Source organism: Pteropus medius, unplaced genomic scaffold (assembly GCF_902729225.1).
Source record: "Pteropus medius unplaced genomic scaffold, Ma_sr-lr_union100, whole genome shotgun sequence".
NCBI classification, from domain to species: domain Eukaryota; kingdom Metazoa; phylum Chordata; class Mammalia; order Chiroptera; family Pteropodidae; genus Pteropus; species Pteropus medius.
In genome coordinates, this window is record NW_024355008.1 from 4,711,875 (window position 1) to 4,734,895 (window position 23,021).

The 23,021-nt window shown below is 30.6% G+C and overlaps 2 pseudogenes; one reads left to right on the top strand and one right to left on the bottom strand.

The window, feature by feature from the left end:
* Positions 1 to 1,486: 1,486 nt before the first annotated feature.
* On the bottom strand, positions 1,487 to 1,605 carry LOC120598203 (uncharacterized; annotated as a pseudogene).
* A 10,637-nt stretch (positions 1,606 to 12,242) lies between these two features.
* LOC120598201 (uncharacterized) lies at positions 12,243 to 12,363 on the top strand (annotated as a pseudogene).
* The last annotated feature ends 10,658 nt before the right edge of the window (positions 12,364 to 23,021 follow it).

Consider the following 23,021-nt stretch of genomic DNA (forward strand, 5'->3'; position numbering starts at 1 on the left):
GTTATTTTTCTTTTTTTCCATTTTGCTATTTTTTCCTCGTTTCCATTTTGTTGTTTTTCCTCGTTTCCATTTTGCTTCTTTTAAAAACAAATTTTGTTGTTTTCCTTCAACAAAATGTATTTCCATTCCTTATATCTTCTTTTACTGAAAACATATCCTACTTTCCTTGCAATCAAAGTTAATTACTTTCCTATTTCTAGTAGTTTTAATTAGATATTAATTATAATTCTTAACTCTTATAAACCTAATTTCTAATGAAAACTAAGTCTAGGCATAACACACAGATATTGTAGGTTTAGTTCTAGATCATAGCAATAAAGTGAGTAGTGCGATAAAGCAAGTGGTAATCTTTTTGCTGGCAGAGATTCTTGTTTTTACTTTATAAAAAATGAAACATCTGTCAAGCGCAGTAAAAGGAAGTGTAAGAAAATTATATATGCTTGTAAGTACTTATAAACTGTTATAGTAGTATTTTTTGATTGGCAAATTTTTGAATACATTTTACAATTTCTAGAAGTATGCACTTCCTCACAGTATTATTGTTTTCAGTGTGGCACAAGAGGTGATTATTATTAGACCCAAATATCTTCAGTTCCTCTATAATAAGACATCAAAAGTAGATAAATTTAAACTTGATTAGCATTAATGTTTCAATATTGTATCTAATTTGGAAATGATCCAGATATTTACTAAATATTCATTTAATTTAACAAAGATATTTGAGAAACTATTTTTATGTAGACATACCATTCAATAAACATTATTGAAAAGTTTACCTACAAACTTTTTATCCTGCTTATATCTATTTAATTTACTCATTCCCAACAATCATGTCTAGGTTATCTATAAAAACTTCATTAGACATTAGATAATGTCAGTCGTCATCTTAAGTTATTTTTCTGGATGAAAATTTTGTAACAGAAATAACATAAACTTATTTGACTAATAAATTGAAGTAGAATAAAAGTTGTTTATCTACAATGTATTTAAAATTGTTAATAATTCTGAAGATGTGACTATTTATTTAACTCCAAACTTAAACTAATTTTTGTTTACTGAAATTATCTTAAATCATGTGAAATTGAAAATACTTGAATTATAAGTGCATATTTTTAAAACAAATAAAGCTCTTTTACAAATTAATTCTAGTAATACCATTTGGAGGTAGAAATTTACCATATTTATAATATATATACATAAAACATACATATAAAAATAGATCTCAGCTTTTATTTTAAAATGTTAGCCATGAATCAAGCGCATTATAAAACTCACTAATTTATACATAATTGTGTTTTGGGCAGATGGAAGAAGTTAAGGTTACAGTTTGGGTAAGAGAGTTTTTTAAATAGTTTGTGTTTTTATTATTTATTTACTTATTTACTTATTTATTTATTTGTTTATTTTTCAGGCGAGGCAACCCTTGGTTGACTTCACAGATTGCAGGGACCTTCTCAGCTTACAATCTTATTTTTTTTTATTTTTTACGCTACAGCACCTGATCTTCCTAGGTGGTGTCCCATCCAAGTACTAACCAGGCCCGACCCTGCTTAGCTTCTGAGATCAGACAAGATTGAGCTTGTTCAGGGTAGCATGACTGTAGACTAATTAATAGTTTGTATTTTTAAAAAAGTCTCTTTCTTTCTTTTTTCATTAGTCTAGAGAGACTTTTAATTACCTCCGGGAGTGTTTACATTTTAAAGACATGATGGAATTTATATCTTCAAGGGACATAAAACTAATGCAAGTTTTCTCCTAGAAATTTTGGAGTGTATTTGTTTATTATCAGAAGTGTTAGAGCAATTAGTATGTAAATTTTCCTTCTTTATTTTATGTTCAGTACAGTCGTTTTTTCAATGCTCTGATATTTATAATATCTGAAAATGTCTGAAGGCAAATAGGAAGGGTCTAACTAAATTTTGTTATTCTCAGAGTCATATCTTTGTTTTTCTAAAGATTTAAGTTCAAAATCACAGATTATTGATTTTAACTCTTCTTTTCCTACATTCATGAAAGCTATCTTCACAGGATTAGGTAGCCATAAAGGACATTTCATAGAAATGTGTGAAGTTGACAATGCCTGATTATAGAACCTAGCAAAATAAGACTTACTGTCTATTCTGGTGCTTCTGCTAAATTTATTTCTGAGTTTTTAGCACTTACATGAGTAATGTTGGGCCTAGAGATTAGGCTGGAATGCTCTCTGTAACTCTTGTAAGGAAAGGAAAGTTGAAAATAAGCAACTAGGCATTTAAAGGATTTTCTGGAAAGGTGAAAGAGTTAAAGGAATTTGTTGAGGAGATGAGATAGGATTATAAGAAGGAGAATGTATGTTGGACTTTAATTTTGTTCTAAGTTTAATTTCTGAAAACTTAGGAGAATCCCTAAAGGACTTTTCAAAGGCTAGCTGTATATTTCTTTGTATCCATTATCATCCGTTTTTATCCATTGTATCGGCCACCATATGCACCTAGGTAAATGCACCTTCTGCATGGTGGAGACCAGAGAAAATACTCTTACTGGTCACAAAGCCAAACTCTCAGGACATAATAGAACGAGAAGAAAGCAAAAACCTCATCCAGATTTTATAAAGGGGACACATAGCAAAGTTTGTCTAAACAGACACAAGTCTGGTGAGAACCATGAATTCAGCAGTCTGTAAGGTCAGTTTGAACAACAGTCACAGAAAATGTGACCCTCTCTTGGAGGAAAAGATTAATAAAAACTAAGAATACTCATTTGCCAAATATCATAGTCACTATGCACAAGGAACTAGTTTCACAAATATTTTCTCCTACTAATCTAAAATTAGAGAGAAAACAGACTCTCATCACTTTTACTTCCACTGGATCCTGCAGAGATCTTTGACACTGACTTGATAAGAATTCTTGCTTTCTGATGGGTTTTTGTCAAAGGCCCTAGGATCTCTTCATCTGCAGCAATCTTGGGAGTAGTCAGTGAGGATCCTGCCAACTATGCCAACTGTGAGAAGGAAAAAAGTTTTAGTTTGCCCTTATAGGATCTTCTAGCTAGTTTAAGAATTAAATCGACAGATTAACAGAAAAAAATCAGGTTTAAGTTGTGTGTTCAGAGGTCCCGCAGCTATGGGCCCTAAAAAAATGACCAAAACAAGCAGCTCATATACTTTTAGAGAAAGAAACAAGAAATTTGTAAAGAATTGACAATACAAAGAAGTTTGGGCTTAGGGCAGTAAATTAATAATGGAGTAAAGGGCTGTTTACACAGCCTTCTCAGACTTGAATTTCTTGTGGCAATAAAGATGTCTCTCTACCTCCTGGTGCAGGGAGCATAGCTTTCAAATGGGAGATTATTTCCTGTTTACTGGGATACTGAGAGGAGGATGTGTCCTCTTTCACTAGCTGTTTCTCAAATAACTTTAATTCAAAATAATCTGTATGCCAAAGTGACATATTTTGAGATGGCAAAATTTGCTCCCTTACACTGGCTTTAAGAATATTTTAAATTGAAATAATACAATCAATTTATAATTATTTTACTTTATGATAAACTTAAGTCAATATGCCCTTATTTAACCACTTTCAACATAATGCACCTAGTGACATAAATACAATCATAAAGTTCTATAGCTAATCCAAGCATAGACCCATACTCAGTCTACTATGTTTTTTTCTTTATTAACAGAAAATATTTCGTAAACTTTAAACAACTTTTTGTTTGTTTGTTCTCTGGTATTTTAAAAGTGAATTCTTTTAATGTACTCAGCACTTTTACTTAGCTAATTTTTTTCTTCAGATAGACCCCAAGGTCATTTTACTAATTTAAGAATTACTCTATCGACCATCTTGAGATTATCAGTTTCATTAACAAATGAATATTTCAGACAACCAGTCCTCAAGATCTTTCAATAACTGTGTAACTTCTGTATATAGTCAGTTATTCTATTATATCTGTTTGAAAAAAAAAAAACAGGCTATTTGAATAAATATTGGCATGTAAACTTCAATTTTTTATGCCTTTCTATTTCATAGGGTTACCTATATTTAACAGTGGTTCTATAGTAAACACTTCAACGACAAAAATATGTTTTCCAAAGAGGAGTATTTTTTGACCTAGGAAAGAAAAATAAAGGTTCTAAACATTTATAATGTATTCACATTCTTATAATGAATTACATTACTCTATTTCCTGTAGAACTATATATTTATGCATAAAATAATCATTCAAATCTATAAGAATGTGTTATTTAGCAGTTATATGTTTTTTTATAAGTAGTGCAAACTGCATAACTGTCAAATAACACTTTTAGCATTTCTTTCTTTCATTTCTTCAGTGCTATTCTCTTGTACTCAGGAAATGTTAAATATTTACCAATAAAAGGACTGAAGCTCCTAGACTCCAATTTTCTAAATAATAAACATTTGATTTAATTTTCAAAAAAAAAAAAGATGTTATAGAATATGTAGACCATCTTCTTTCCAACTACAAAGTATCAATGAAATGAACACTAAGAAACATACTATATGTCCAAATTGAAATGTATAATAAGGGTAATAAAAAAGTTTCTCACTACAAAAGTATTTCTTGCTTTATTTCTAACTGCACCGTTAAATTTTTCTCACATCTGGTTCGTAGACTCTGGAAATCAAAAACTGTTTTCATAACAGTTAGGTGTTACTTTTCTTTTTTTACTTCTTTGACACTATCACTGATGGAGCAAAAGCAACAATGGTAAAAGTGATGGTACAAATCAAAGGAATGACATTAAATTGTAATAGGAGTAAGTAGCAGAAAAATAAAATGCCAGTGTCACTTAAGATAAGCCAGTAATATTTATTCACTTGATTAAATAAATTAAAATACACCTTTTAAAAAAAATACCGATTTTTACAATATTCTTTGTAACACAATGGAAGGTGAATTGTAATTATTCATATTTCATCATTTGGCAGACTTTTTTTTCATGAATAAAGTGAGAAAGCCATTTCAAAAAAAAAACACAAATGATAGTATTTTTATTTAATGATAAAATTTAACCTTTTAAGAGAAAATTAAAATGTTGGAAAAACTTATTTGTCACCATGAGCTTTCCAATTCATAAATGCTATTGTAATTAGATTGGTGATGATATTAACAAATAAAATTTTCTTTTGATATTTTTAAATAAAACTTATAACATTTGAAACTTCGTGTTTCAGTGAACCAATATTTTTCAAATGATCAATCCATGATGTTCAATATAATTTATGGTTAATATATTTCTTCAAAGTGCAAATTACATCAGGATTTTAATAAAAGAAAGTACTAAAGTTTAGTGATAAGCTTTTAGATTGTACATGGCAACTTACTTTTAAGAAATTACCATATGTTGAGTTTGGTATAGTATCAAAAAAGAATACCTACTATTATCTGAAAAGACTATTAAAGTAATTTCCTTTTTCTCACTACATATTTGTGGGAACCTTGCTTTACCACATATATTTTAATCAAAAGAACATATCAAAATTGTCTTCTACTAGGCAAGTGATTAAAGATATTTACATAAATGTAAATCTATCCTAATTATCTCACTAACTTTTTATTTTTTTGGAAATAGTCATTTTTCATTTTTATAAGAGTTATGAGTTTTTATCAAGTCATAATGAGTTTTATGTTGTTATGTGAATTAATAATTAAATATTTACAATTTTTATTATCTTTATTATTTTAATATGGACATTTTAGTAGCTATATTCACATTTAGGAAAAGCTCTCTGACACTCTTAATAATTTTTGAGAGAAGGCAAACGTTTAATGAGGGTTTCAACTTCTTTTATTTCTTAACCTAAGTACTTGTTACACAGAAGTTCACTTTGAGATAAGTAACTGAGCCGTACATTTTTTGATTTGTCCTCTTTTGTATATGTAAGCTATACTACACAATAAAAAAAATGTTTTAATAAGAGAAAGTTTGCTAGAGTATTTTGGTAAAGACTTCCTTCTTATTATGAGACTCCTTCTCCTTTGGGAAATGACTGAGAAAGCTGATGGCCCAGATTGTCATTGACAGTTGCCTTATACTCAGCCTTGGAACAATGCTGAATCTTTCAAAAATAAGCACTTATTCATTCTAACAATATACTTGTACTTTTTTTCAATTTTAAATTCAGAATTTTATGATATGGACATAATGCCTATGATATGATTTCTACCTTTCTGATGTTTATACTTTATTTACATATTATTTCAGTGGCTGGAAAATATGGTACAGTTTTGAATAAAAGAGGTAAATATAGCCATCCCTGTTTTTTTCTAGATTGTCAAAAAAAATATTAACATTTAACTCTCAAATATGATTTTGATGAATATTTTAAATTAAAGAACACATTTTATTGAGGAAACCATCTATATAACATAAGAGATTTTTTGAAAACTATGAATACATGTTGAACTTTATTCAATGATTTTTCCACAATTATTATTGAAATGATTATATGGGTTATCTCCTTTATTTCTTTATTATCTTACTGTGGATAGCATGATAGATTTTTTTTTTGTTAAACTAATTTTACTTTCCGGAACTAACCCAATTTTGACACAACATTACTATTTTAAGAATATTTCTGTTTATTTTGTTATTTTGTTAAGTATTTTTCAATTATGTTCATAAATGATGACCTACAACTAATCTTTTTTTTGTAATAGCCTTGTCAACATTTACTTCTGAAGTTAAGTTGGCCTCATAAAAGAGATCAAGAAGTACTTCTTTCCATATTTATTGAAAGAGTTTGTGTCAGTTTGATATAATTAAACTTATTATTTTGAGATAATTATAAAATCACATGGAATTGTAAGAAAAAAATAATACAGTTATCCCCTGTGCCCTTTATGAGTTTTCTACAGTGGCAATATTTTGTAAAACTATACCTATGACGGTCAGGGTTGTGACATTGATACAACAAAGACACAGAAGAATTCCATCAATTAAACAACACATTTGTTGTCCTTTTATATCCACAGCACATCTCTCCTAACCATTACCCCCATCTCTGACCTCTGGATACCACTAAACTCTTCTCTACTTCTATAATTTTCTTTTAAAAAATGTTGTGTAAATAAAACTTTAAAGTATATATTAGAATTAGGTTTTTTCAACCAGTCTAATTCTCTGGAGATTCATCCGAGCATTGCCTTAATCAATAATTATTAGTTTTTATTATTGAGCATTATCTCATGATATAGATGTGCCACAGTATGTTTATCCATTCACCCATTAAGGGAATTTGGGTAGTTTCAGTTTGGGACTATTAAGAATAAAGCCAATATGAAAATATTTGTATAGAAATATTTGTATAGAAAATATTGTGCTCACACAATTTTTTCTGGGGTTAAATGCCTTGCAGTGCAATTTATGAGTCCTACAGTAGTCATATATTTAATTTAACCTACTTTTTTATTGAGGTGAAATTTACATAACATAAAATTAACCATGTTAAAATGTACAGTTCACTAGCATTAGTACATTCACAATATTGTGCAATCATTACTCTATCTAGTTCCAAAATATTTTATCACATCCAAAGGAAACCTTGTACTTATTAAACAATCACTCCCCACCCTTTTGCCTACAGCCCTGACAATCACTAATCTGCTTTCTATCTCTATTGATTTAACTATTTTTAGTATTTTATATAAGGAATCATATAATATTTGACTTCTGTGTCTGGCTCTTTCCACTTGGCATAATTTTTTTAGGTTTATTCATATGTATGTATTAGTACTTCATTCCTTTTTAAGGCCAAATAATATTCCACTGTATGAATATACTACATTGAGTTTATACAACTATTGGATGATGGGTGTTTGGCTTGTTTCCACATTTTGGCTATTATGATTAGCGTTGCTATCAATATTTGTGTACAGATATTTGTTTGAATACCTGTTCTCAATTCTTGTAACTATATATCTAAGAGTGTAATTGCTGGGTCATATGAAATTTCTATGTTTCTCTGTTGAGGAACCACCAAATTGAGACAGTATTTGTGAGGGTCTGTTGTATAGGAAAGTTCACATTTATTTCTAAGGTACACCTTAATGTGTCATAATCCAAGGTGGAGAGTTTTAATGGAGCTCATCTGTAATTTATATGTCCTTAGATTTCAATTCCTAATGTTTATAGCCTCATGAAGGTGTCAAAAGTGTTAATCAGCTTCTCAGATTCTATTTGTTGGTTAGAAATTCAGCTGATTTCTACTGAATTGGCAAAGTCTCAGGAAAACAATAGCTACTATGGCCTGGATAATATACTAGGTCTTCAATCTCCCCATATACTGGCCCAGTGATTTTTCATGATGTTATTAATTAAAAATTGACTTAAAACAGAGTTTTGATATATATACTCTCTTCTCTCTATATATATGATAAATATATATATATATATGATAAATATATATAGGGAGAAGAGAGTATATATAAATCTTGGGCCGTTTAAGTAAGAATTTCTATGCACATAAGTAGCCTGCCATTAATGAAAGTGAATACACAGATATATTATTATTTCATTTTTTGATTGCTCCAAGAACTGGAGATTTATTCTAAATGAGTGCTACCTCAATTATCCACTATTTTCTCTGAAAGGAAAACTTTTTCTTTCCATTATACTGTTTCAACACATTTCCCTACACAAAATAAACTATATATCCCTTTCTTTGTGGTTTATACTTTGCTGTAACACTTTCTAAGCAGTTTATTTATCTTTTTCAGATATCATTTAGTCAAAGTCCTTATATTTCTTCTTGACCAGTTCCAAGGATGTCTTTCTTATTCTTTTGGGAACTCTTGAATTTTATTTTTCTAAAATGTTTTTGAACATGTGATATCTTGAAATGAAATAATGTTTTCTGTACTAAGTAAAGAAGCCTTTATGGCAGGAGTCTCCAACCCACGGCCCGCAGACTGGTACTGGTCTGTGGCTTGTTAGGAACTGGGATGCTCAGCAGGAGGTGAGCAGCAGGTGAGCGAGTGAAGCTTTATCTGTATTTGTAACTACTCCCCAGTGCTAGCATCACTGCCTCAGCACCACCTCAGATCATCAGGCATTAGATTCTCATAGGAGTTCCAGTCCCTTGTGCCAAAGAGGTTGGGGACTGTTGCTTTATGGGGTTGACTACAACTGTATATAATAGTCAAAATTTATAAAACTTTACAAAAAAAGGAATTTTTTTGTATGTAAATTTTAAAAGTGAATCAAAACATAATTCAGAGGGGAAAAGGTCCATGAAATTCTCTCCTTGAGAAAGTATAAGCATAGATTGGCACCCGCACTAACTGTACTCGTAGATAATTTATAGCAAAGATTAAAGAATATTCTCTACAACAAATTTATTGTCCTAAAAGATTCATTATTCAATGCCTCCTAAGACAGGCATCTTGAATTTCTGGATATGATCTGCATTGTCCAGTATGGTAGTCAATAACTGTATTTGGCGATATAAATTTAATTTCATTAAAATTAAATAAATTAAAATTTTAGTTTTTCAGTAATGTTAGCTACAATTCAAGTATTTAATAAATAAAATATTTTAGAGGCTACCATATTGGACAGCACAGATATAGAATATTGTCATTATCACAGAGCAGTCTATTAGACAGCTCTGTTCTCAATAGTTACCTAATTAATCTTAAGAAATATCCATAATATTGTATTCTTCCAGCCTTTCAGCTTTTGTCACTATTTAGTATAAAGTACATATGGTATACAAATGGTACATTTAATATAAATTTTATAATGTATACATATAAAGTACATATGTATAAAATTTATATTAAATGTACCATTACTATGACCTATGTGTTATAAGCCGGTTATTTGTTATAAAAATAATCCAAGATATTAGCCTGTTCCTTAAAACATTTAAAGTAACATAATAAAATTAAGTACATATAAATACACTTGCACAGCTCAAAGTAGTTCTCAATGTTAAAATGTCATCAAGCATGACACAAGCCTAGAATTAAAAAATTACAGAAAGTTGGGTTTTCTCATCATAATAATGCAGATAAATCAATTTTTAAGTCAGAAAAGTAGAGACATTATGTAATAACTTTGGGTCATAAGAATGTGTGATATTTCCTAAGTAGATAAAATAGAATCCATAAAAAAATTATGAAATGTCATAAAGTTAAAAATTCTGAGTGGAAAAGGAGATAGAAGAAGAAGTAGAGACCCAGAGTATTGTGTACTTTCTAGGCCGACTAATATGTTGATTAACCTAATCTAAATACATGAATTCCACATAGGCAAAAATGTAAGAGATAACACTAGAAAGATAGATACTGTTGTATCTGTGAGTCTTTGATACCAAATAAGCTTTTTTACCAAATATAATTCAGTTTGCAGCAGTAAATAATAGACAGTTTTGAGCAAGAGTGATTTAGTTATGTTGGTGTGTGAAGAGTATGAATACAACAGCCAGAATATGGTATATTAGGGTCTAGTCTGAAAATAAAGTAAGTAGTTAGAAAATGGAGACGATGTGAATGAGGCAGAAAATTAATACTTTGGCAATAGGCGTAGAAAGGTATGGAAAGACAAGAGAGACAGCAACACAATTTCATACATTATCTACCATTACCAATCTGATAATCTTTTCTAAAGTATGAAAAAAGAAGGGATGTGTTTAGTAGTGAATGTGTATTTGTCTTAAAGAGACAAATTATCAAATAAAAAACAAAATACTGTTAAAAATAATATTAATCTTTGAAATGTATTGTACCTGTATTTCCATTTATAATGGATAAAAGTTTTAAAATTCTCAACTAAAAGTGGAAGAAATGCAGATGCCACATAATAATTGGTAATATTTGTAGGTCACTGAATACTTGAGGTATAACCTTTTCATGACTGTGCTTTTAGTTTATTATAGCTACATTTTTAAGATCTTTTGCTAGTTATAATTTTATGGATAAAGAAATTTAGATTTTACATGTTATAGCTACACTTTTAGGTAAGATCTAATTGCTAATTATATTTATAAGAAAAAGAAATTTAGATTTAGTAGACAAAAAATAAATAATTAAAAAAAAAACCCAGCAACCAAGTGTCAGTTTATTGGAAGCATGTTTGATGTCTAATCTGAAGTTCTATGCTGCTACATTTTATGCTTCTCATAGTTTCTTTTAGATCCTTTAGATTATTCTCACCCCATATAGGCTTATTTGTTGAATACAGAAAACATTATTTTTGCTTCTAACAATCATATGTTCAAAAATATGTTGGAAAATGTAAGAGTTTATGAGAGGAAACATTAAAAATTATTCACGAAAATTGCGTATGATTTTGTAAATTAGAGTAAGGGATTAAAAATTAAGTGCAGTGATGGAACTAATGCAATCTGTTATTTATGAGAGAGAAAGATCTGGCATACATTTTCTAATGAGAAGAAGGGATACTCTATAGAGCATGGATTACAGTGAAAAAAGTGTGACTGAAGTGAATAATTGTAAAACTATTATAGAAATAAAGAGTGAGCCCTTTTTAGACTAGAAATTGCTTTAAAAAAGGAATATTTGAAGTAGCAAAAATAGATTGCAGTTAATGGTTTGGAAAAGACCAGTCTTGAGAGTACTTACTGATCAATTGGAAGTAAGGATAAAAAAAAGTGAAATCAAAAGTAATATAGTACCTTTAATTAAATATATATGTATAATTTAATGTTATATATTTTATTATGTTATTACATCTTATTATAAATAAAATTTTAAAATAATTTTTATGAATCATTAAAAAGTAATAGTGTTTACTACAATAGTTTTTATATCTAACATTGAGTTCTTTCCAATTGCATCACTAAATTATCATAGATAAAATGTTTCAGATATTATAGTTTTAGATTCAGAAAAATGCCCTTTTGCAGATATACTAACTCATTAATAAAATACTAAATACTTCTTTAAGATCAACAAGGATGAAGTTCTTTTGTTAAAAGTCTATCATTTGCATCTATTATTATAAATTTTAGAATTTTTCAACAGAGTTTTAGTCCTTCTGTCACCATTTGGAAGTGATTTGAACCTTGGTGTTGCCCTAGTGGCATGTGGGGTTGGTAATGACACAAAAGTGCAATTAGCATTTTTCTTCAGTTCTTCCCCGCTGATGCAGCAAAGAATCACAGGTCAGTGAGATTTAGAGAAAGGTTTATTAAAGGCATATTTTAGAATGAGATAAGCCATGCTAAGGACGTCTGCAGCCCTGTAAAATGGGAGGTGAAAAGATAAAAAAATGAGTCTACAGCCATGCCACCACCCTGAACGTGCCGATCTTGTCTGATCTCAGAAGCTAAGCAGAGTCGGGCCCGATTAGTACTTGGATGGGAGACCACCTAGGAATACCAGGTGCTGTAGGAGTAAATAAATAAATAAATAAATAGATAGATAGATAGATAGATAGTTAAATAAATAAAAATAAATGAAAAGACATTACTCCCCAAAGGAGGAGTGCGTTTTCAACTAAGAGAGCTGTAACAACCCCGCAGAAGTGGGATGGTCTGTAATATATTTGGGCCATGATGGGCGGTTGCAAAGTTTTTCCAAGGTGATTGGTACATGTGGTCATTTTGATTGTCACTGGCTGCTATATACCTCTTTGCCTAGTACACATGTGTTTACCCAGAATTCAGTCTGTTATAATTAGATTCATGAAGTCCTGGGCATGAACATGGTATTACAATGATGGTATAATGAAGCTGAGGTTACTGGCAGGTTAGGGTCGTACCTTCTGTGCAAACGCCTGTGGCCAGATTAAACCAGCTATAGGTTATGGCCCTCCCACCCTTTGTCTCCCAGGATGCAGGAAGAATTCTTTAACTATCAATGGGGTATCCTTTGGATGGTGTCTGGGCTGGGTCTGCATTCATTTGTTCCCCTGTCACTCCTTTGTCCACCTAACACTTCCATCTAATTGTTCAGTTTAGCTAATGAAGACCAACTCAAATTGCTTTTTCATAACGTATTTTTACTTTCAATTGTCCTAACAAAATTGGCTTCATTATCCTGCTTTTCCTAATTTATTTATGGTAACACCACATTTTTTTATAATTATCAAAATTTATGACAACTTAAAAAAATCTGTTTATCTGTAATGATTTAAGTATATTTAAATAGTCCAAAGTTTTAAGCAGATATATTAAAAGTAATTTTAGTAGCAGTAAAATGTTTTGGGTAAATATGTTTTCCTCTTTTTGAAACTATATACTATTCCTTACAAAGAAACTTCATGATATAATACATCAGCCATTACCCAAACAGCAGCTTATAAAATGGCAAAAAAAAAATAATTAAAAGATGATGGATCCTATTTTCTAACTAAAAATATGTGCATTAAATGATCATCAAAATATAATTTCAAATTTTTTTAACTCAAAAATCTGTTTTTCTTATGAAAGCAATGTTAGATTAAATTACTCTAAATATGCACAAATATTCACAACTTTCTTATTTATCTTTTTGGATAATGGGGATGAAAGCTTACTCTCCGAACTGCAAAGAGCACTTTAAATGTAAGATCTTTAAAAAATGTTATTTTTACAATGGATAATTGGCCAGGAAAACTGCTTCCTGTGTACTTACTTTAAGATAAATAATATAGTTTTGTTTTTTTCTTTTCAGATCTTGATATAAACCCAGATCATCATTAATTTTAACTTAAGTACAAGGAATCCATTAAGTAATTTAAAAAATGTTGTATTAATAGCATGAATATCATGTGACCTAGATTATTTAAATTAGTTTAGTTTTCTCCTATCCTGGATTTAAAGAAATTCAATGGATTAATAATCTCTAAAGTCAATTAATATTTCCTTCTTATTTTCTTTACTTTACTTTTCATTTTTTGTCTTTTAAGAAGCTTAAACTGGCAAACCAAAAAAGTGTTGATTTCTGTTTCCTTCTCTTCTTTGAAATTTCCTGAAGTTTTAACTGATACTTTAATAATCATTCAAGTACTTGAGTGCCACTGCTTGCATTATTATCATTTAATTTTATAGTCAAATAATTAATTTACATTTCTTGAGATAGATGTGAATATGTAGAAATAAAAAGTTCAAATGAGAGCTTCTCAACATGACATTTTTAATGTACTGTGTAGAAACTCAATTAAACATATTCTAAAATCTATATATTTTATAAATATTTATAATTAAATACTAACATTGACATGTAACTCAACCTATTAAAGGTCTTCAGAACTCATTAATCCGCAATCGTTCACTAAACTTTTATGTACCAAGCACTTCTCTGATCAGTAGGGATAGCAAAAGAAAGGGCTAAGGGCTGCCTCCAAGAAGTATGCACATTGTGGAGAACTCAGACATATAACAGACAGACAGATATTTGTGCTATAGGAAAACATAGACTGGGCATCCCACTAAGGCTTTGTGGATAAGGTATTCTCCTAGGAGAAGGAATGCTTAAATTGATAGCTGAGGTCTAAATAGAATTTAGGAGAAGAGTTAGCAGAGAAGTACAGCTAGGAGGAAGAATGCCTTAAAATACAATAGATCAGAGGCCAAGGATGCATTGGGAAAACACAAAGAGTTCTAAATGGCCAGAGTGCATCTTACAAAAAGAAAGAGCCATAAGATAAGGCTACAGAAGTTACCAGAGGCCAGGTAAATTAGGCCATGTTAAGACATTTGGATTTGACTCTAAGGCAAAGGGAGACATGGAGGTCTTTGTAAGAGGTACATGCATGCTCTGATTTGCATTAGTGTGGACAATGCAATCACAAATTTATCAATTATGGGGCAAAAATATCAGGTGTAGGCAGTCTTAGTAAATCAAGATATGGTGACCTTACTTGTATAAAGATGGGAAAGGACGCAATCTGTATAGATATTTAGGTGAAAAGCAATATTTTAAGGCCAGGAAAAGACTTATTTTATACATATGACTTCCAGAAAGTTTGCCGAGGATTTTCCTTTTAACACTTTGAGTTATGTGGTCACATAAATATATACACAGTATTCAATCCACTAAGGAAGGAAGATTTTTTTTTCAGCATGCATATGCTCGTATTTACAGAATTTACTGATGTGCACTGACTCCACCACCCTGAAGAAATTTATTAGTCACTAAAAAGTAATTTTCACCATTATTTTCTAGCTGTTATATAAAACAAGAAAATACCCAAATATTTTTTTTTTAATTATAAACATTCATTCTAATTTTGTATACATCTGTAGGCCTTATTTTAATGATATAATCTTTCTAGAAAAGAATATGTTTTAGAGACCTCTTCTAAATCATTTCCTAAAGTCTATCTTTATCACATAATCACACCTTTCTTTTTACAATGCCTTTAGTTAGTATAAATAGGCAAGTAGAGATCGAGTTCCAGTCAGTGACAATAAGCTAACTGTATATGGTACAGTTAATTTCGTCATTAAGCAAAAAGAATGAAGTATTGTTTTATTCTTAAGATTGAAAGCTTTTAGATTACGTGTGTAGATTATTAAACCATTACACTCTGAAAAATTATAGGCTATTTTTTCAGAAAGAGACTGCAACTTCATAATATTTAAGATATGAATTATCGACCACTACCTTCATTTTTGAGAAAGTTTGTACTCTGCTCTTAAATGAAAAACAAGTCTAAAGTTAATTGCAGTAAATTATCATTTTCTTTCGCAGAATGTAACATAACATCTACAGGATCATTTAACATTTCATGCAAATCACTATTTTCAGTGCACTTTAAATTCCAAATTTATTATCAGAAGAAAGCAGCTACATTAAATAAGAAAGGAACTTCATCAAGTTCTCCTCTATACCTGATCCTCTATACCATTATATGTTGCATTTTAACCTCATGATTTCTCTGTAATGATGTCTTACATTCCTATGAGATAAGTGTAATCTTTGTTTTAGAAAACTTCTTGCCTAAAATGATAATATCAGACACTCCGAAAACAAACCTATAGTGTCGATTTATTGAAAAATATAAGAATGTGTTTTTTTTTATTATTTCTTAGTCATATGATATCCCTAAAGTAGATTATAAGGAGTTTGTGTTCAGAATCATTAAGGAATAAAAATCATGAAGATTTTAGTTGTCATAAGGTGATATATGAAGATTAGAGCAAAAAGAGATTTGGCAGCTTTGGGCAGCTGGTCACTAGAAATATTTTCAACACCAACACAGAGGTTACTCTAATCATTACCACCTCTTTCACTGTGCTCAACTACATGATTTACTTTCATGGTATGCTAATGTACCATTCTGACTGATAGTGAGAAGGTTGTGATTAGTAGGAGCCTGTCCCTATTTTCCAGGTTTGAGTTTCCGTTAGCCTAAATGAAATGGTACAGTTCTAAATATGTGGTGGAGTCCATTTGTGGCTTCAACCTTAGAAAATTGAGATTCACTTACAGTATGGACTAAAAGTGTCATTATCTGTTTTAATTACCATTAAAAAGAAGTAGTCATTCTGGCAGATTGCGATTTGATGGCCACTGTACTACCCAGAACATCATCCCTGCATTCAAAGATACTGCTAAGTCTTTGAGCAAATGAGAGGTTTACTTACATGGCCTTCTGTATGTCAATCCCAAAAATATCCTTTGAAGATCTGTTCTATAGTCTTAACATTTTGCCAAGGTACTATTGCTGTTAATAAGGTGGAGAAGCAAACAATGGATGGACCACTGAGGGATAGCCTGAGTTACACTGAGATAAGGTTGTTTCCTATGAATTAATAGTGAGATCCACATTTCTACAGTAAAAATCATTTTGACTTCAGCAATAATGAATGTAAACTGCACTGTTTACATTCTCAATCCCCAAAACAATTCAAAAAGAAAAGTGGCACTCGGATGCCCCGGGAACACTGGTCTAACTCTTTATCATCGATGCTGGGAATCTTTCATCTTCCATTTATCCCACCCCAGATTCCATATGTGGGAGAAAGGCAGTCAAAATCCTTCCCCTGTATACTATATATTTATGAGATATGGACAACATTGTTTCTAGTAGGGAAAATATGTGCGCATGTGCAAACACACATATACACACATAATATTTAACTATGAAATACTTATAATCACTTTAAAGGGAAAATATAGAAAGAACAGAATGAAAAAACTTGTACAGAAGTTGTTCTATGGATGGTTTCTTTAGGACAATCTATTTAATTTGATTAATTTCACTTGAGTCAGGTGAAATATGAGGACATTTATATAAAAACACTGAGGTCACTAATAACTTAGTAAGTACAAGTACTCAAAACACCACTGTTAACTGCAATTTAGTGAGAAAGAAAAAATTAGAATATGTAAAGTGGAGTTATAAGAAAAAGGCAGTTAGAAAAAAAGGAGTCAAAAAAAAAGGCAGTGCCTTTATCAAGGCACTGTAGGCCATGATAAAGAATTATTAGAATTATTATTTCATTCTAAGGCAATTGAAAGCCATTGCTTACTTTAATAAAAATTGCACATACATACGTACACATGCACACACATACACATATATATCCATATGTTTATATGAGTGTATAAATGCTTATATAGAACTATGTATTAATTTATTATAGAAAATATACATTTTTATATTTTATGTAAAATATGTAAAAATATATATGAACTGCTATTCAGAGACTCTGTCAGAGAGAAATGAAACTGAGGATATTAGTCTGCTAGGGCTGCTAGAACAAAATACCATAGACTAGGTGGCTTAAAAATAGGAAATTTATTTTCTCACAGTAGTGGAGACTTGGAGTCCAAAATCAAAAAGGTCCAAAACACCTGATTCAGGGTTATTTTCTCCTGAGGCCTCTCTTCCAGCTTGCGGACAGCTATCTTCTTCCTTCATCCTACCATGGCCTTTTTCTCTACTCATGAGCACTTCTAGTGTTTTTTCCATTTCTTTTAAGAACACTAGTGATATTAGAACAAGGCTCTACCCATATGACCTCTTTTAAACTTAAATACCTTTTTATTGAACCTACCTCCAAATACAGTCGTGTTGGGAGTTAGAGCTTCCAAGTACGAAATTTGGGGGGACACAATATAATCCATCACAAGAGGAAAAAGAGACCAATCACAAAGTTTTTACAGAACCCCATATAACATTACAATTATATGTTGTCAGTAAAATGGAAAGAAAGAAGTAAGTCTAACATATTTTGGAAATGAATTGGATAGACTAATAGTAGATGACACCTCTATTTTCCTTACTTTGATTTGAGCAATAGGTAGATGAAAGTAACAATTGTTGCTATTAATTAGCCTAAAAAGGAAATATCAGAAGCTGAGGAAGATAGGATACATAAGTTTATTTTGGAAAAATTAGGTATGTGATACTATGTTTATGAAATACCCAAGGAAATCTTCTTGAAAAGGTTATACTTAAACAGATATCCTTATACCAAGTAAAATTTAACTTGGTAAGTGATTAAATGGAGTGAGAGCTAGAGAATACATTCCATGAATTAAGAATAGCATTTGTATTGGTTCTTAGATGATAAGAACTTATTTTGAAGAGAGTTTTAGGGGCTGATGAGTTAGGGACAAACAACTGTGTTAGGTCTAATTCACCTTGTGAGAGAATTAGGTTTTATTTTAAATTCAGAGATAGGAGTTATTGGAGAATTTTCCTAAGATTTATAAATACAAGAAGAAATACAGGAAAGAGATTTCTCAAAAAAATTCCTTATTTATAAATAAAGTACTTTCATTTGGAAAAGACCAAAAGAACCAAAAAACAACAACAACAAAAAAACACTTGAATGATTGTCCTGTTTAATACAGACATCTACTAATATACAATAAAACTTACTGACAATGATTTTTTAGGCATCAGGTAGAATTATCACAATGAATTTACTTTCTGTACAAACTGTTAGAGTGGACTATTCATAATATTAATATTATGTATATTTGATTCAGTCTGAGTATTTTCAATATTTCGGATTCTCCATCAAAGATTACTAGGATCATCATCCAAGGCCAAATAATACTTTACACACTTAAAACCAATCAATAGTAAGATATAACCACCAAATGATCCTGTACTATTAAATAAAATATTTTTATTTATATTAACCTAGCTCTCCTGTATTCATTTTTAAATGTATGATAATTAGCTTTCGGAGTTAAATCAGGCTGTCTGTACAAGCGATGTTTGAATTAGGTGCTAACAATAGGGAGCTTCATCAGAGCAGCATTTTGGGGGCACAACAAGGCAATTTCAATTGAACTAGAATATTTGGATAGGAAACAAAAGGAAAAAGTTAAGATTGAGGATCATTATAGGTCACTGTGAATGTCATCTTAACAACAATAATACATTTAAAAATTAACCTGATCTTAAAAATCTCAACCATGAATTATATTATTCTTGACAGTATAATAAGCAGTTTTGTTCTTTTACTAACTATACCCATGAAGAAGAGAAGTTAATAAGCTGTGGAACTTAAAATGATAAAAAAAAACAAAGGGTGAGATTTGGACTATTATGCTTATAAAGAAGATGTGTAACTGTGTATCACTTCTCTTCAAAAAGGTTTTACAAAAAGAATTAGGTTTAGAAATGTTAAACAAAATTTAGCCCTGGTCCTCCATTTCCATCTGCTGATTTTCTTTGTATTTTTATCTTTTCTCTTTGTCATTTTGAATAAAGGCGAGCTTAATTCCTTTCCTATGTAGGATTTGGCCTTATCAAATAACTGAAATAACATGGATAGCTTTATAGAAAAAAAATAATTTGATCCAACTAAATGTGAATTTATTTATCATGTATTTTTGCTCAGCTTAGCACAATTTAATAATTATGAACACCAAATGTCAGTCACAGAAAAAGAACTCAAGTTTAGATGTTATTTGATGAGGCTCCAGTCATTGCACTGTGAATACTAAAATAAAATAATTGTTACAAGTAATCAAGCTTTGCACTTCAAAATAAATGGTCGATAATTCTGTTTGATTAACAAACCATCAAAGTTTATTGAATTTTGAGATGAAAGTAAATTTTTGTAGACACAATAAATTACATTTGGGAGAAGAAAATTTTGTATATTAGAGATTATATATACTAAAGTAAAGACTCCCTAAGAGCAACAGACAGACAACCTGAGAGGAGTGTTCACATCAGTACACACACACACACACACACACGCACACACACGCACACACACACACACACAGATGGAATATATAAAAGAATGTACATACACAGATATGTATGTATAGAGAGGAGAGCAAAAGAAAAAGAATACATATACACACATATATGTATGTAAATATATATATATATTTCCCTCTATTTAGTTATGCTTAAAAAAAAAGAGTTCTCAGCTAAACAACAAAGATAGCATATAGTCATATAATTTTATTTATTTGTTTGTTTGTTTGTTTATATGCCTACAGTACCTGGTATTCCTAGGTGGACTCTCATCCAAGTACTAACCAGGCCTGACTCTGCTTAGCTTCCAAGATCAGATGGGATCGGACACGTTCAGGGTTTAGATCTGGAAGTTTCCTTGCTTAGATTTCAATTAATCTCAGCTTCTTTCCAAAGTAAAGGTTCATCCACTTTAATTCCTGACAGATGTTTTCTCTATATCCATCAATAAGAAAAAAATCTCAAATTTGAGAAGGCTTTGTGGTGGAATTCCCAATATTCTTTTCCTCCCAAATTAAGTATGCATTTACTAAATTAGTCTCAGTAGTAAGAGTAGGCATGATCCTGGTACTCTCATCTACTGTAGTTAAAGAAATTTATTGACCACACCGTGGACAGTAAGACATAAAAAAATGTGTTAGAAATATATAGCCCCAATTGCTTCTGACAGCTATTCATTGAATGTGAGACTAATGGTGCAAATGTAGCAGACACTAAGGATGCTACCCCTCACCCTCCCTCCCCAAAAAAAGCAGAGTTGCAAAAAGCAAAGTTGGATCTTTAAAGACATAAGTAAATGACTCATCTTAGCCAATCCTGAAAGCCAACTTACCTCTAGATGTTCTATTACGTGAGTGAATACATTTGCTTATGGCTTAAGACCATTTGAGTTCAATTATCCATTTCAGTAACTGCAGCTGAAAAATTCCAAATGGTAAGCAAATGACTATTTATATTGATGACATTTCTTTACATTCTTGCCAGAGTGTTGATATTCCTCTGAATGGTGACAACTATAACTGATTACAACACCTAAGAAGTGGTCAAATTATTCCAGAGCATGAGGATTGTTTTTGTCATTTGATTGGGAAACAAAACATTAAGTGGGATAGACACAGAAATATGACATCCAGATCTCCATCAGGGAAAGACTTGGTGTTCATTGGCACGGAGTGTGGTCAGCAGACAGCCTCCAGTGGTCAGTTCCTTCATTATTTATTTCAGCTGTAGAGAGTCACTTCACCCAATGACACCCTTTCCAAGATGTCCTGAACCTATTAAATGAGCAAAGTAGGACAAAAAAGATCTTGTCATTTCAGTCTAACAGACTAAATCAGACAGGCACCATTTGTTTTAGTGTGACACACTGGACAGGCTGAAGCTTTGTGGGGTCTTTGTCACGTTTAAACTTCTCAGACCTGTTTTTCTCTACCTTGCTTTCACAGTTGTTGATCCCTAATACACATCTTGTAACTCAAATCCTGTTTTTCTCTACCTTGCTTTCACAGTTGTTGATCCCTAATACACATCTTGTAACTCAAAATCTATCACCATGTCTGTTTCTATAATACTGAACCAGCAACATTAATCTATCTTAGCTATTTTTAGCATATGTTGCCAATCCTAAATACCTATTAGGGAGTAACATTTTTAAGTATTTTACTTGAAATATAACCAGATATATATTAGTCTTATGCATCTCATTGCCTTAATATTTACTAGATTTTCTAGTATTTTTTTAATTTATTTCTTCAGCTTCTCCATTAGGATTTAAACTTTGCACAAAAGGATATTTCTTTTCTTTCTGCCTGCATGGTGCTTGTGATAGTTAATTTTGAGTGTCAAATTGGCTGGGCCCACATATTTGGTCAAACATTAAGCTAGGTATTTCTCTGAGGGTGTTTTTGGATGAGATTAACATTTAAATCAGTAGGCTTTGAAAAAGCAAATGGATTCTGTTTCTCTGGAGAACACTGACTAATACAGTGTCTGATATACAATAGATACTCAATAAATATTAACTTTTGAAACCAATTGAGAATTTATGATGAGGGATAGATTCTGAGAGAAAAATATGGCTAGCACAATGGATTCTCAATAAATATCAATTGTACAAATTAATTAATTATTGTACAAAATGAAAGTGTTGATAAAATTAAAAGTCAAATATAGCAGATATTTTTTCTATATAATTGAAAGGATGTACCTTCTACTTAAGCATGGATATTTTAAAAGAGAATGCGGCATGAAACTAAAAGGGAATATTCAGAACTATTGCCATTAGATAATGCAATAAGGTACAATTTTTCCAAAACTGGTGAAAAAAATGAATTTCTAATGAAATATTTTGGCTTACACCTCATCTAAGTTATAATTCAAAACTGGGACAACAAATATATTTTCAAATAAAAAAGATTCATAAGTAAACTGCTAAAATTATCTTTAAAAATTGAACTTCAAACTTATATACTACAGTAGGAAGAAAGGATGAATAATCTAAGAAAAAGGTAGAATTATAAATAAATATAACACACTAACTGCATCAAAGAATAATATTTATTGATAGTATATAAAAATAAGAGTTTTACCAGTAACAACAATTTTAAACTTGATACACCCCATAAGTTGTTTTCAAATATAAATAAAACCAATCTATATCATCCCAGAAAAGCGAAACATAGCTCTCAAATATGAATAGCTCAAGAAGAAAAATTGTAGGAATAATATGAGATTTGAATAATTGACTAATTTAGTAAAAGTGCATAAATATATACTCTTCTCACGTACACGTGAGTCTTGTATAAAAATTGGACATACACAAGGCCATAAAACAAATTTATAAATCACACAGGATTGGATGAAAATTATTGTATCCAATTAAGTAATAAAA